A 13,607-nucleotide genomic window follows, 5' to 3' on the forward strand; every position below is an offset into this window, starting at 1 on the left:
AAGCATGAGAAAAGGAAAAAATGGAAACAAAGTTTTTGAAAATAGGAAAGGGTGAAAATAGGGGGGGGTGAAGTGAAGTCAGGGGTATGGGGAAAAAATAAGAACCAAGTTATATCATATAAAGGTACAAGATTCCAATGATGAATGTAACTGCACTGTATACCTAAAAAGTACCGACAAACTTAATGCAAAAAATAACAAATGGATAAGTTTTGCATTGATTAAATCAAAAAAGAAATCACAATAAGCAAAATAAATAAGCAAGGTGTCTTTGTTATTTTTCTCATTTTTGAGACAAAATACCAGACGCTCAAAGTTAAAGAAAGAAAAGTATTTCAGCTCACAGCTTATAAAGGTTTCAGTTCATAGTTGGCTCACTCAAAGGCAGGGTGGCATAGCACAGAGACATCACAGAGGAGAAAACGTACATGGAAAGCCAGTAGGAGACAATGAAGCAGCAAGCAGTTGCAGCAAGGCTGACTCTCCCTTTATACTCCCTTCAGGCTATGAGGCTATTGATTGGTGTCACCCACATCCAGGGTGCAGCTTCCATTATTCATACACCGAACTACCAGAGCTAAGATAATTGCAATCAGTGGGATAACTTAGTACTACACACTCTTAATCCCAGTATCACATGTCCTAGATCCAGCCACCTCCCAAAAGCCCCTCCTATGAGCATGTGAGGCTTTGGGGGGACATCTAGATATAAGCCATGACACAACAGTAATGGAAGTGAAAATCAGTGGTAAAGCACCTGTCTAACATGCACGAAGCCCTGGGTTTGTTCCTCGCTTCTACAAAAAAAAAGAATACATAAATTTAAAAGGCCAAGAAATGAAATAATAAGAGTATATTTTTGCCAAATTACACATCACCAAACTCAAACTTATGGATAAGAGGGAGCACCTCAAATGTTGACATTCAATATAATATTAGGATTTTTTAATTCAGTGGATATTTTAAAGATATTTCCACAGGATGAATTAATCTGGGTCCACTAGGAAGCATATTTCAAGACAAGATGTTGAGTGCATAAAATTTATTGGAATAGCACCTGCAAAGGACATAGTGTGATGGAGAAGCATGCAGAGAAACCTTCAGTCGTCAGTAGAGGTCTGACACCTCTGAAAGTGGAGAAAGAAAGAATGAGAACTGATCAGGACAAGCCTCAGATGATAGTGCCTTTTTGAGAGTGTCTCGGTCCAAGTCAATTAGGGAAAGAAGCAGAGGTTGCAAGTTAGAAGTGAATCCTAAAGGCCAGTTTCTAGCATACCTCTCTCACATTCTCAAAAACATTTTTCCCAGAAATTCTTTTTAGTGTAGCTGACAAAAATCATGCTTTTTCACTTTTCTGGGTCATTCAGATCAGTATAAAAAACTGCTGTACTGTACCTCTTATCTTACACAATTATTTCCCTGAACCCTTCTCCCATAATTCTTACTGCTCCATTTCTGTGTTTCTTTGGCATCAATATTTCTCAAAAAGAAATTTCACATGCTTATTGTACTTATCTCTCCTCCAATTCACTCTAAAAATGATTCATTTGATCTTATACCTCTATTTTCCCACCAAAACACATCTATCAAGTTCAGCAATGACCTCCATATTTATAAAAATAAGAGTTAATTCTCAGACACTTATCTGACCTAATGGTAGGAATATCATCATAGATGTCATCCTCCTCCTCCCCATCTTTTTTTGTCATTGTTGATTAAGAACACTTAGTTGGCACCTAAGCAATCTAAAACACTTTTATTATTGCCAGTATAAACTTATTAATTTCAACATATGTTGATATTTTAATGTATTCTAGGCATTATTACTTTTTAATTTTTGTTCCCCAGTTCCAGGGACTGAACTCAGAACCTTGTGCTTGCCAGGCAGGCAAGGCACCACGGAGCTACATTCCTGTCTCCTATCCTTTTGATTTCTAAAATTCTTTATCAGTTGGAAACCTTTAGAGTCAGCCCCGGGGTCATTTTGATGTCTGTCTTCTTTGGCTTAACAGTATGAGATATCTCAGGTTTATCTTGCAATTTTTCTCTCCAAAATATGGAATTGAGTTCTTCTAAGCAGCCTCACTCAATTCCTTTTAGTGGGAAATAAAATTCAGAGAGTATGTTCTGGATGCTAGTGATACTAGCTGCTATGAGGCTATCATTGATTCAATATTTTTTTTTATTGAGTAGAGCTAGGAAAATACAAAATGAATCTTGATTTTATTCTGATATTTCCTTCCAAATTGACTTATAGGATATTTCTTCTAGGTCATAATTTTAATTTTAAACATCATAATGATTATTTACTTGCTTTATATCTATCTTTGACTAAGTCATCTTAAATTATTTTTTTAATAATAGTCACAGAATAGTAATTATATAAGATGAAGCTACAATATATGGCTACATAGTTATTTATATGTTTAATTTGTGAATTTGTATGTGAAATTTCAAAACAAAAGCACCACTTTTATTGCTAACAATAAGTCTACTGAAAGAAATTTAAGATGAATTTAATATTCTCTTTGTCTTTGGGATATATCCCACTAGGTATGTCTGATCAAAATACTATGTTTCACACTAAACCAGCTGGAAGAGAGATTAGGTAGAACTCCTGCAGTCATTGGCGTAGGAAAAGATTTCATGAACAAAACTTCAGTTGAACATGAAGTAGCACAAAGTATCAACAAGTGGGATCTCTTATTAAAACGCTTCTGCAGAGCAAGAGAAACCACCAACAGTGCGAAGAGACAACCCACAATGTGGGAAAAAGTTTTTATTAGTTGTTCCTCTGACAAAGGTCTACTATCTAGAATATATAAAGAACTTTAAAAAATAAGACCTCCCAAATATAAAGACCCAATCCAAAAAAGGACATCTGAAATAAACAGACATGTCTCTGACAAAGAAGTAAAAAGAGCAAATAAACATATGAAAAAAAGTTCAACATCACTGATCATTCAAGAAGTTCAAGTGAAAACAATGATCAGATTCCACCTCATCCCAGAAAGAATAGCTGCTATCATGAGATCAGCCAATAAAAATGCTGGTGGGGCAGTGGAGAAGAAGGAATCCTTTTCCACTGTTGGTGGAAGTATAGACTATGCAACCACTATGGAAATCAGTATGGAGATACCTCAAAGAACTAGGATTAGAGGTCCCATTTGACCCAGCTATCCCTTTGCTGGGTATCTTCCCAAAAGAATCATACCACAGTGATATAAGTGCACCCATGTTCATAGTTATAAAATGGAGTACTATTCAGCCATAAAGAATGAGAAATTAGAGACATTTATAGCTAAATGGATGACATTGAGGTAGTACTCTTAAGTGAAATAAATAGGACAGATGTGTAAATATTGACCAGTTTCTCTGGTGTGCGAAACTGAAAGTGTAAATAAAGATCAAAAGACATAATAGATATTGTCAAATAGGAAGAAAAGGTACAAAAGGAATGGGGATCTAGGAGAACTTGGGGAAAGAAAAAAAGGAAATGGAATTAATATGAGAAAAGGAAAATATCAAAACAAAGGCTTTGAAAATAAGGAGGGGTGGAGGAGTTGAAGTGAAGACGGGGGATGGAAAAAAACAAGAACCAAGGTAGATTATGCAAAGGTACAAATTTCCAATGGTGAATGTCATAACGTTGTATATCTAGAATGTAGCAATAAAATTAATTTTTAAAATACTGTGTTTCAAAGTTACTTGAAGTAACTCTTTTGTCTGTTGTTTTGCCACCAATTTTACATGTTATGTTCCCATTGCTTTTGTATTTTTATGTTTTTTTACGAAAGGTTTTATTCACTATTGTTTTGAAATTTACATGGTCCCTAAGTTACAGAAGTTTGTTCTATTTAGGTAGGTCTAATTCTTGTTCCTTCTCCTCATTCTTTTATCTTTCTACCTTTTATAATCATTGTTTATTAAATAATTGATTATCTTTGAAAGACTAATTAATCATATTTCACTCAATCTCCTTAAAACATTTGTGTAGTGAATATTTTTTTCTTTCCCCTCCTCCTCTTTCCCTACCTCCTTCCTCTCTCCCACCTTCCCTCTCTTTCTCTTTATTTCACGCAAGTCCTCCAAATCACCTTATATTCATATGTGGCAATCAAATTTATTCCTTTCTCCCTCCAACACATTATGTACTCACCCTGCTATAGAGTACTCCACAGTATAGATCTTTCAAGTTTCTTCAAATGGTGCACTTTGGTGGATTGTTTTGTGTGCTTTTAGTCTTTTTCTCTTACACAGGATATTATAATAAGTACTCTTGTGCTTTGGTTACCAGTTCTCCGAACTTGCCTTCACCTGATGGATATCCCAAGATGTAGGACTTTCCTTACCAACACCAGGAATTTGCTCAGTTTTTTTTCCAAAGATTGACACTGTTGAGATTTTTATCCAAGCATGTGAGGTCTCTTTGTTTGATGTCTATTTGTTCCTGTAATTTCTTTTGTCCATCATATGCGCTTTTTCATAATGATTGTATGAACATTTTCCATTAGGTCATTTTTTCTATTTTGACACTGTGTGAATAAGATCATTTAAATGATTCCATTTTTAATGGATTGTTTTTGTACATTCCATAAAAGCCCCAATTTCTAGAGACTTAATTTTATTTCTTATCTCCAAATGCTGAGTAAACATCTAGATATATTCCACTTTTAAAACTGCTTCCCCCTGGAATATACTTGAAATCCCTTACTGGATCCCATCTATTTGGCTTTCCAATGAGAAAAGAGAAAGAGACTAGGCCCTCACTTCCTATTTTCTTCAGTACAAGGATGCATATCATTTCTGCTTACACTCCATTGTCTTCATTTGAGCAGATAACCATGGCTATCTGCATGGATACTCTGAAATATAGCCCTCACTTGTTCGTAGAATGGAGAAAACAGTAAATCTCTACCTCAGTATTACGCTGGAATGAAAGTACCAGAAGTGTAGGGATTTTAAATTTTTAGTTTTGTGAAGAATCTCAAACATCTTGAATATCATCTAGTATACAATAGGTGCTCAAGAAAGATGTGTCTATATGTGGTGGATAGATACAGTATGCCTTTAACATGAAAACCTACTTGCAAATGCAAGGTTCTGAGTTAGATCCCCGATACCAAAACAAAAAAAAAAATAATTAAAATTAAAATTAAAAAGCATGAAAACCTGTATACATCTCTAACTGCTCTCATCTTTTGTATTTAACTCTATGGGAGATATTTACTAATGCAATTTAACTAGAAGAATAAAGGTTTAAAACAATCACCATTTGCAGATGACACTATGTTATATCTAGTAAGTCCAAGACGAACCATTTTAGAACTATTAAAATAGTAAGAGAATTTAGTAAGATTCTTTTTAGGGTAAGGAACAAAGCAAATCTTTTAAATTGTTACTATTATGGCTTGAGTTTTGATCTCTAAAAAGACAGGTTGAGGTCCTTATCTCTGATACTTTTGAATATGTCAAAGTGGAGTTTTTCCAGATGTAATCAATATAAGGTGAGGTCATTAGAATGGGTTTTAATCCAATGTGACCAGTTTCCTTATAAGAAGTGAGAAATTTGGGCAGAGACACACAAACACGATAAGGGGAACATTGACACAGAAGGAAGATAAATGGTCACTTGATAACAGAAGCAGAGATTGACATGATGCGTCTATAATAGAGGTACTGTCAAGGATTGCCACAGAAAAGCTAGACGAGTTCAGGATTGCCACAAACAGCTAGAAGAGTCCAGAAAGAATTCCTATCTACAGGTTTCAGAGGTGGCATGGCTATGCTGATACCTTGACTTTAAACTTCTCTATCTCCAGAACTGTTAAAAGAATAAATTTCTGCTGTTTTATGCTACTTGGATCGTGGTACTTTGTTACAGTAGCCCCAGCAAATAAATATAGTCATTCCAATACATAAGGACCTTGAATCTGAGGAGAACTTAGCAATTAGGGATCTTTACAAGACTGTTCTGGATTAAAATATGGACAATCAAGGAGTGAAAACAACAGGAAAGAAGCCGTAAAATGAAAGATACTGGAATTAATTGGGACAACACTACAAAAGGACTCAAACCAACATAGTGGCTTTTCAAAAATTGTTAAGGTTTCTTTTCCCAAAGATGGGGAGCTTCCTGAACCACCAGAATTTTAAAACAAATTATTTCATGTCACTTTATTCTACATTCTTATTATTATACGTGGGTTTTGGTGATATCTCCTTTGGCTTGTGAATGATATGTGAAATCTAAAGTCTGTTAGGAAATGGAAAGATTATGTCAATCCTTCCTCCTCTGCATTCTCACCTCCAGGTGGTAAATACAATTAAAGCAGAGTCTCCAAAGGAGTGCAGAACGTACTGCACCAAAATATGCTGCTCTGGTATATTGATTATTTTGAGCTGAAGGCACTTGAGAAACAGCAGATGCAAGAAGGGCTTTCTAACCACTCCTTTTCTACTTAAAAGCAGGTCGGTAAATTTCCCAAGAGAAAACCGCCTCACATACCACCACCACAGTACCAGGAAAAGAACATTCTTTTCAAGGATAGTGGGATAAAATGCTGAACTGGAACTGTACAAACATACCTACTAAAAAAATAAAATAAAAAACTTATCTGCCATGAATTACCTTCATATATTCTCTAGTGAATTATTCACAATTCACTCTCCTTATCCCAAAACTCTTAATTTTGTCACTTCTCCAAAAATTAGTGCTTTCTTTGTTTAAAAAGAATATAGCTTTTGGTCCTAAGTGCTTCATTGGTTTTTCATTTTTTTCCTGAGAGAACTCATACGTATATGTAAAAGGATTATGTAAAATCCATGTGCTCGTCTCCTGTTAATTTATCTGTATCAGATTATCAGCCCTATGAAAAAAACATAAGAGAATAGGGAAATTGTTCTTCTCTACATCTTACACCAAATTCTGTCAGATGTGCAAACATTTAGTTGCAAACAAATGACCTTTTTTTTGTAAATTCATAAAGTTCTAATTTTCTGCATGTTTAAATTCTCTGACAAGAAGTCCATATGTAAGAGTCACCTGATGTACAGGAACTACATTCTAGTGATAAGCTTCAGCTAAACTTGGGTGTGAGACCACAATGTTCATTAAAGACAGGACACTTCTTGGCCAAATAGAAGTCCAGGTGATGAGTGATGATGACCACTCCAGATTTCACCTGCTCATGTTGGGCCAGAAGTGCTTGTCCTTTCTTTCTAACCAGTGTCAATATTGAAGTCTCACTTATTTCATCAATGACAAATAATTCCTAGTAGGTAACATGCAAATTATGAAACCTTCTTGTGTGGTTTTGATATGAGACAACGAAGCCAAAACAGGAAATCATCTTTTAAATGGATTATTCAAATGCTAATTAACTACACCTGAAGTGTGAATGTATAATTAGAACATTTCAAATCTAACCAATATTAAGGGATTAAATACCATTCCAAGGTGTCAGAAAGTAAAGTAGAGAGAATATAGGAGCTTAAATCTATGGATGTATGATGGTGATTTTTTTCTAGCTAATTCTACTACTCTGAAATCAGAGCAAAGGAAAGGGCTTAAACAAAGATTTCTTTGTCCTGGTCGAGTCAAAGAAATACTTAATGGGGTCAAATGTTTGCTACTATTATAGTAATCATTTGCCTACAAATATTCATGAGATCCCATATCAAATGTCCTATGCATCATCATTCCAAATACAATAACAGCTTATTGTTGGTGTATGTGTGGTAATGACTTTTGGATATATAAATATATTCATGTTGATTTTTATCTTAAGTATGTATATTGTCTACTTTGTTTGCTACTGAGGTTAAATAAATTTGTTTGTGTTGGTATTATTTGTGATCATACTTATCAAAATGAATACTTTAACTTTTTGCTGTCTCCTACTACTGAAAAATAGGAATCTTTGAAAATATATAAAAATTCTATTTCATACCAGACAAAACTTGCGATGTGATCATTTTATTAAATTATCTCCCTTACTAGAGAATGCTGTGAAATTTTCACACTCCATTTGACTTCCATAAGCATCTGTTCACATGTAAATAAATCCCAAGATACCTAACTTTCTTTGATGATTTACCCAAATTTAAAACTAATTATTATACATTTTTAATTTTGAGAATTAGTTACATAAAAAGGATGATTTCCTGGATTTTAATTCAAGATTTGCAATACCTTTAATTTAACTCAGAGCGGTGTCCTATTTCAATTTTAATAAAACAGACAGACCAGTATTGTGTGTTAGCATAATAGTGGGTTGACTATTAGATAGCTAGACAAATGGAGAAATGTCATTAAATTGGGAGACTTAACTTTGATTAGAGCATTTAGTAGTGGGAACAAATAACAGCAACAATTCTAATGCATAGAATTCTTTTTTTTTTTATTTGGTTGGGGGTGGTTTGAACTCAGGACTTTGCCCTTGAGAACCAGGCGGCAGAACCACTAAGCTAAATCCCCAGCTAATGGATATAGTTCTGATTTCCAGGAGGAAGAGTTACACTTGTAAGAGAGAGGAAATTATGCTTTTAGCATGATACCCTCTAAGGAAATAGTAGATATTGAAGAGGCAATGGAATACAATGGAGAAAAACATGCAGACCGGAGTGAGAATTAGAAGACGATTGCTATTTATTAACTATCTCACCTTAGGCAGCTTGTTTGGCTTCTCTGAGATGCAGCTTACTAAACTTACAGTACTGCTGTGAGGTTCAATTACTGTGATGTCAGTCCCATTTCTTGCCTTGCTGTTTCCTGCATATTTCGAAAGCAACTCTCAACTCTGCTATTGGTTTCTTTGTTATTTTTATTTGAGGGAAAATATGAGAAGATGAATTTACATGCACACGCAGAGACAACAAAAGAGACTGATAATAGATTAATGGGCATTTTCCCTTAAATGCAATTGTATTTTAAGAGATTTGGCCTAAATTTAATATATCTGTAGTGGTCAATTTCTCAAAACCTACCAGGAAATGGAACGTTTCTTTAAGGACAAGTGTATGCCTCATATTGTGCCACAAAGGGATTTATGAACTCAGAAATATTTCCCTCATGTCTGTATAATAGAAACCAATCATTTTAGCATTTATTCATCAATGGTTTCTATACACACACACACACACACACACATATATGTGTGTATATAAATGAAGTACTCAAAAGTCAGAACTGTTTAAAAATTCCATGAAGGCATGCAACTTTTTCTGTTAAGAGCAACATAATAAATACTTGAGGTATTACTATCTACAATCTCTGTCATAACTGTTCAACTACACATTCTATCTCCAAAGTAGCCATAGACAATATATAAATGAATAATTATGGCCATGGTCCATTTAAACTATATTCATAAATACAAACTGAGCTGTATTTGCTTATGGATCATAGTTCTCTAACACCTATAGTATCATGTCCACTTATACACCCTTCCTTCTTTTGCTAATCAAAAACTGGAATGTATCACAGAAGAGAAATTAAACACCACAGCTTTATCTTTAATTCCCATTTTACTTTTTCATTTGGCAAATCATGTGCAGACTTTTCCTGCCCATGTCTTCCCTGGGCTCAGCCCTTAAAGCAAACATGATGGCTATGAACTGTCCTACAAACAACGAAAATAATGACCAGGGCCAAACACAAATTCTTTCCTTTAACTCTATTTAATGAAGGCTCACACTCTGAGATGCAAGGGTATGAACCACTTGTAAATCGTGCTTGGGAATTTTGTAACTCCATTTGTTCTTTGATTAGAATGAAGGTGACTCTGAATGTGTGTGTGTGTGTGTGTGTGTGTGTGTGCGTGCGTGTGTGTGTTTGCACTTTCTGTGCATTTGAAACCTTGAAGTTTATTACCCTGGCACTCACTGGGAATCAGCTGCCTAAAAACTCTGTGGGAATGCAAAATAACATACATATCCACTTAAGAATCCAACAGCTTAGTTGGGAAGAGGCCACATATACATAAAAAATATTAAATAGCACATAAAGGCAAACATCGGAGAAGTACAACTTTATAAAGTAGAAGCTGATAGCATCAGTGCTTAAAGGAGACTGCAAAAAAATGATCACTTAGGTGATAGATAGATAGTAAACACAGCAAGAAGAGAATGACAGTTTACCTCGCTCCCAAAACAGGAAGAGAAAAAAAATCTTTCAGGAGAAAGACAAACCTATTTCCTTTGTTAACAATTCTTCCTTTAAGTCTAACAGTAGTAACAAGTCTGTGTCACTGAAATAACAGATGAAATATTGGTATCAATAGAAATGTTTTACTTACAAACAGGTTTATTTCCTATTTCACCCTCGTACCAAAAAAAGTGTCATATTTCATATATCATTTAGTTGAGTCAAAAATATTGATTGCCTGGTTAATACTCAAAATCTATTTAACTTTCAAGGGCTGGGGACTTAGCTCTGTGGCACCATATCTGCCTCATAAGCACAAGGTCCTGAGTTCAATCTCTGGTACAAAAAAAAAGTCTATTCAACTTTCAAATCATACACATCACATTTGTTCATGCATAATGATCATTTCAACATTTATATACAATGAAGTTCCTTTGTATTATATGCTTACTGAGTTTAATGGGTATAAATACAAATTTTATATCTCTAAACTTTGAACAAAAATTTATTGAAAGGTGCATTCTATGAATTTGGCTATTTAAACTACCTTTTAACTGCTTGGATTTTATAATGAGAAATTCTCTATTTCTTTGCTTTGCTTTTGCTTCTTTTCCTCCTTCTTTCTTTCCATTCTTTCTTCTTTCCTGCACCCCTTTCTTTCTTTCTTTTCTTTTGATACTGGGGATTGAATCCAGGACCTTTACTCTTGGCTTCATCCCCAGTCTTTTTTCTTACCCTTTTATTTTGAGGGTCAAGCTACATTGCTAGGATTACAGGCATGTGCTACCACCCATTATACTCAGCTATATCCATTTTTTAAAATTCTTCCCATATACTAAAGTTGTCTATATCATCTATTTTTAGTTGAGGTGGTCAGAAACCTGCTGAAGAAATATCTAGAATATGCAAATAGATTAAACTATTTTAGAGCCCCCACACATACCCCTTCATGAATTGGATAGGATCAGGTAAGCACTTACTCTTTTGGACTGTTCCAAAAGCTTGACTTTGAAATGGTCCTCTCTCTAACCGATAATATATAGAAAAATTCCTACCTGATAGCTGGCCATACATTCATTGGAATTCTCCATTTTTGTCCTCATCATATGTGGAAGATGTGGTGGAAGCATACACAGGTCTGAGAACTAAGATTTAACTGAGTTTACAGGACAGTTTGTCTGAATAATTTTTGTTTAGTTTTAGAGAAAACCATCCTAAAATTCATGTGGAATAAGAAGAGATTCAGAATAGCAAAAGTAGTTTGGGGCAATAAGAGCAAAGCAGGCAGCATAGCAATACCTGACTTCAAGCTGTACTACAAAGCGATAGTGATAAAAATGGCACGGTACTGGAACAAAAACAGATAAATGGATGAATAGAACAGAACTGAGGATACATAAACCTCCCCAAACATATATACCTGTTGGATCTTTGAAGGGTCCAAAAGGATATCTTGGAGGAAAAAGAGCCCACTCAACAAATGGTGTTAGGAAAACTGGTTATCTGTTTGTAGAAGAATAAAATAAGATCCTTATGTCTCACTATATTCTAAAATAAAATCATAACAGATCGAAGATTTAAACAATAAAATGGAAATATTAAACCTTCTGGAAGATAAAATAGGTGAAACACTTGAAGACATAGGTGTAGGAAAGGATTTTATAAAAAAGAACCTCAGTCACAAAAAGTAGCACTAAGAATCAACAAATAGGTTCATATCAGAAGAAAAAGCTTTTGTACAGTGAAGAATCAATCAAAAGAGTGAAGAGACAACCTACAGAATAGAAAACATATTGGCAGCCACTCTTCAGAGGACTAATGTCCAGAATATACAAAAACTCAAAAAAATTACACCTCCTAAATTAAAGACCCAGTCAAAAAATGAGCAAGAGAAATGAACAGACACTTCACAGAGGAAGAAATCAAATGGTCAGTAAATACATGAAAAATAAGTTCAACATCCCTCGAGTGCAAATTAAAACAAAGCTAAGATTCTGTCTTACTCTGGAAATCATGACAATCATTGGGAAATCAAAAAATACAAATACTGTCATGGCTGTGGCGAAAAAGTAACCCTCCTGCATCGTTGTGGGAACAGAAACTAGTGCATTCATTATGGAAGTCAGTGTAGAAATTTCTCAATAAAACAAAATTAGAAATTCCATATCACCCAGCTTTCTCTTTGCTAGGAATCTTTCTCAAAGAGCTCAAGTCATCATACTACAGGGATACATGCACACCAATGTTTCAGTTAGCAATAATCGCGCCTCGGATAAACCTCATTGGCTACGATACTGCCACTGTGCAAAGCTACCAGCGTTTATAGCAGCACAAATGTGAAATAGCTAAATCCTGGAAGCAACCTTACGTATAACCTACTAACAGACGATTGGATAAAGCAATCCAATTACATATAATAGAATACTACTTGGTTATAAAGAATGACACACTTGAGACATTTGTAGGAATGTAGGTCCACCTGCAAAATCTGATGCTGAGTGAAATAAATCAGACACACAAACTTAAATACCATATGGTATCTCTCATTTGAGTGAGGCAAAGTACAAACAAAGACAATGGTAAAAGATGGGACAGATCTCTAGCAATAGAAAGAAGGTGGCGTGGAAGGAAAAATGAGAGGAACAAAGACGTGCCATGTATGAGAACCTAATAAACCCAACTAATGTAAGCACTATATGCCATGACATGAGCTAAGACAAATAATATCAGCGAGTATGGAATGGGGGATAAGGGAGTGGGAGGAAGAGCGGGGAGGAGGAGGGAAGGGGACTGGTCTTTTTTTTTTAATGAAACAAGTTGAAATATATACATGGAAATACTCTCTAAGGTGACTGTAAACTGCATGAATTGCAAACATGTGCTAATAAAAATTTTTAAAAGAAAAAGATCAAGAGGAATAGATCTTTATTAACCACCTTTCTTCACTAAATTATAAATTACTAGTAATAGTAACCATAAAACATCTTTCTGATTGATATTTCCTTGGATATATCTCTGACTCTCAAACTTGTAAAAAAAAATACAAAAAGTCATAGTAATTCCAATATTTGTTATAGTGTATCTCTTAACCCCATTTCCAGGAATGTCAGTACAGCCTAAGATTCATGACTTCCCCTCAAGTAAGAGAAAATGTAAAGACAATTACAGAATCCCTAGTGGCCAGGGAAATCACAAACTTCTAAACCAAGGCAATATAGAGATATAACCAAAGATTGCATTTTAGAATGCAATTTAATATTTAATAACAGTTCACAAAGAAAATAGGAGTAAAATACAAAGCTAACATAATTATTTTCCTTACAAGAAATGAGATATATTTTATTGTTCTGTTTAGGCTTAATAATCAATGTAAATATTTTAATGGTGATGTATCAATGGTATTATATTTTTAAAGTAACTGTGCTTTGCTTTAAGAAAAATTAATATCCATAAATGAATT

At 34.5% G+C, this 13,607-nt stretch overlaps 1 pseudogene; it reads right to left on the bottom strand.

Annotated features, from left to right (window-relative positions):
* Positions 1–12,282: 12,282 nt before the first annotated feature.
* LOC117284803 lies at positions 12,283–12,459 on the bottom strand (annotated as a pseudogene).
* Between the last annotated feature and the right edge of the window lie 1,148 nt (positions 12,460–13,607).

Source organism: Fukomys damarensis, unplaced genomic scaffold, assembly GCF_012274545.1.
Source record: "Fukomys damarensis isolate Sample0158 unplaced genomic scaffold, DMR_v1.0_HiC HiC_scaffold_39, whole genome shotgun sequence".
NCBI classification, from domain to species: Eukaryota; Metazoa; Chordata; class Mammalia; order Rodentia; family Bathyergidae; genus Fukomys; species Fukomys damarensis.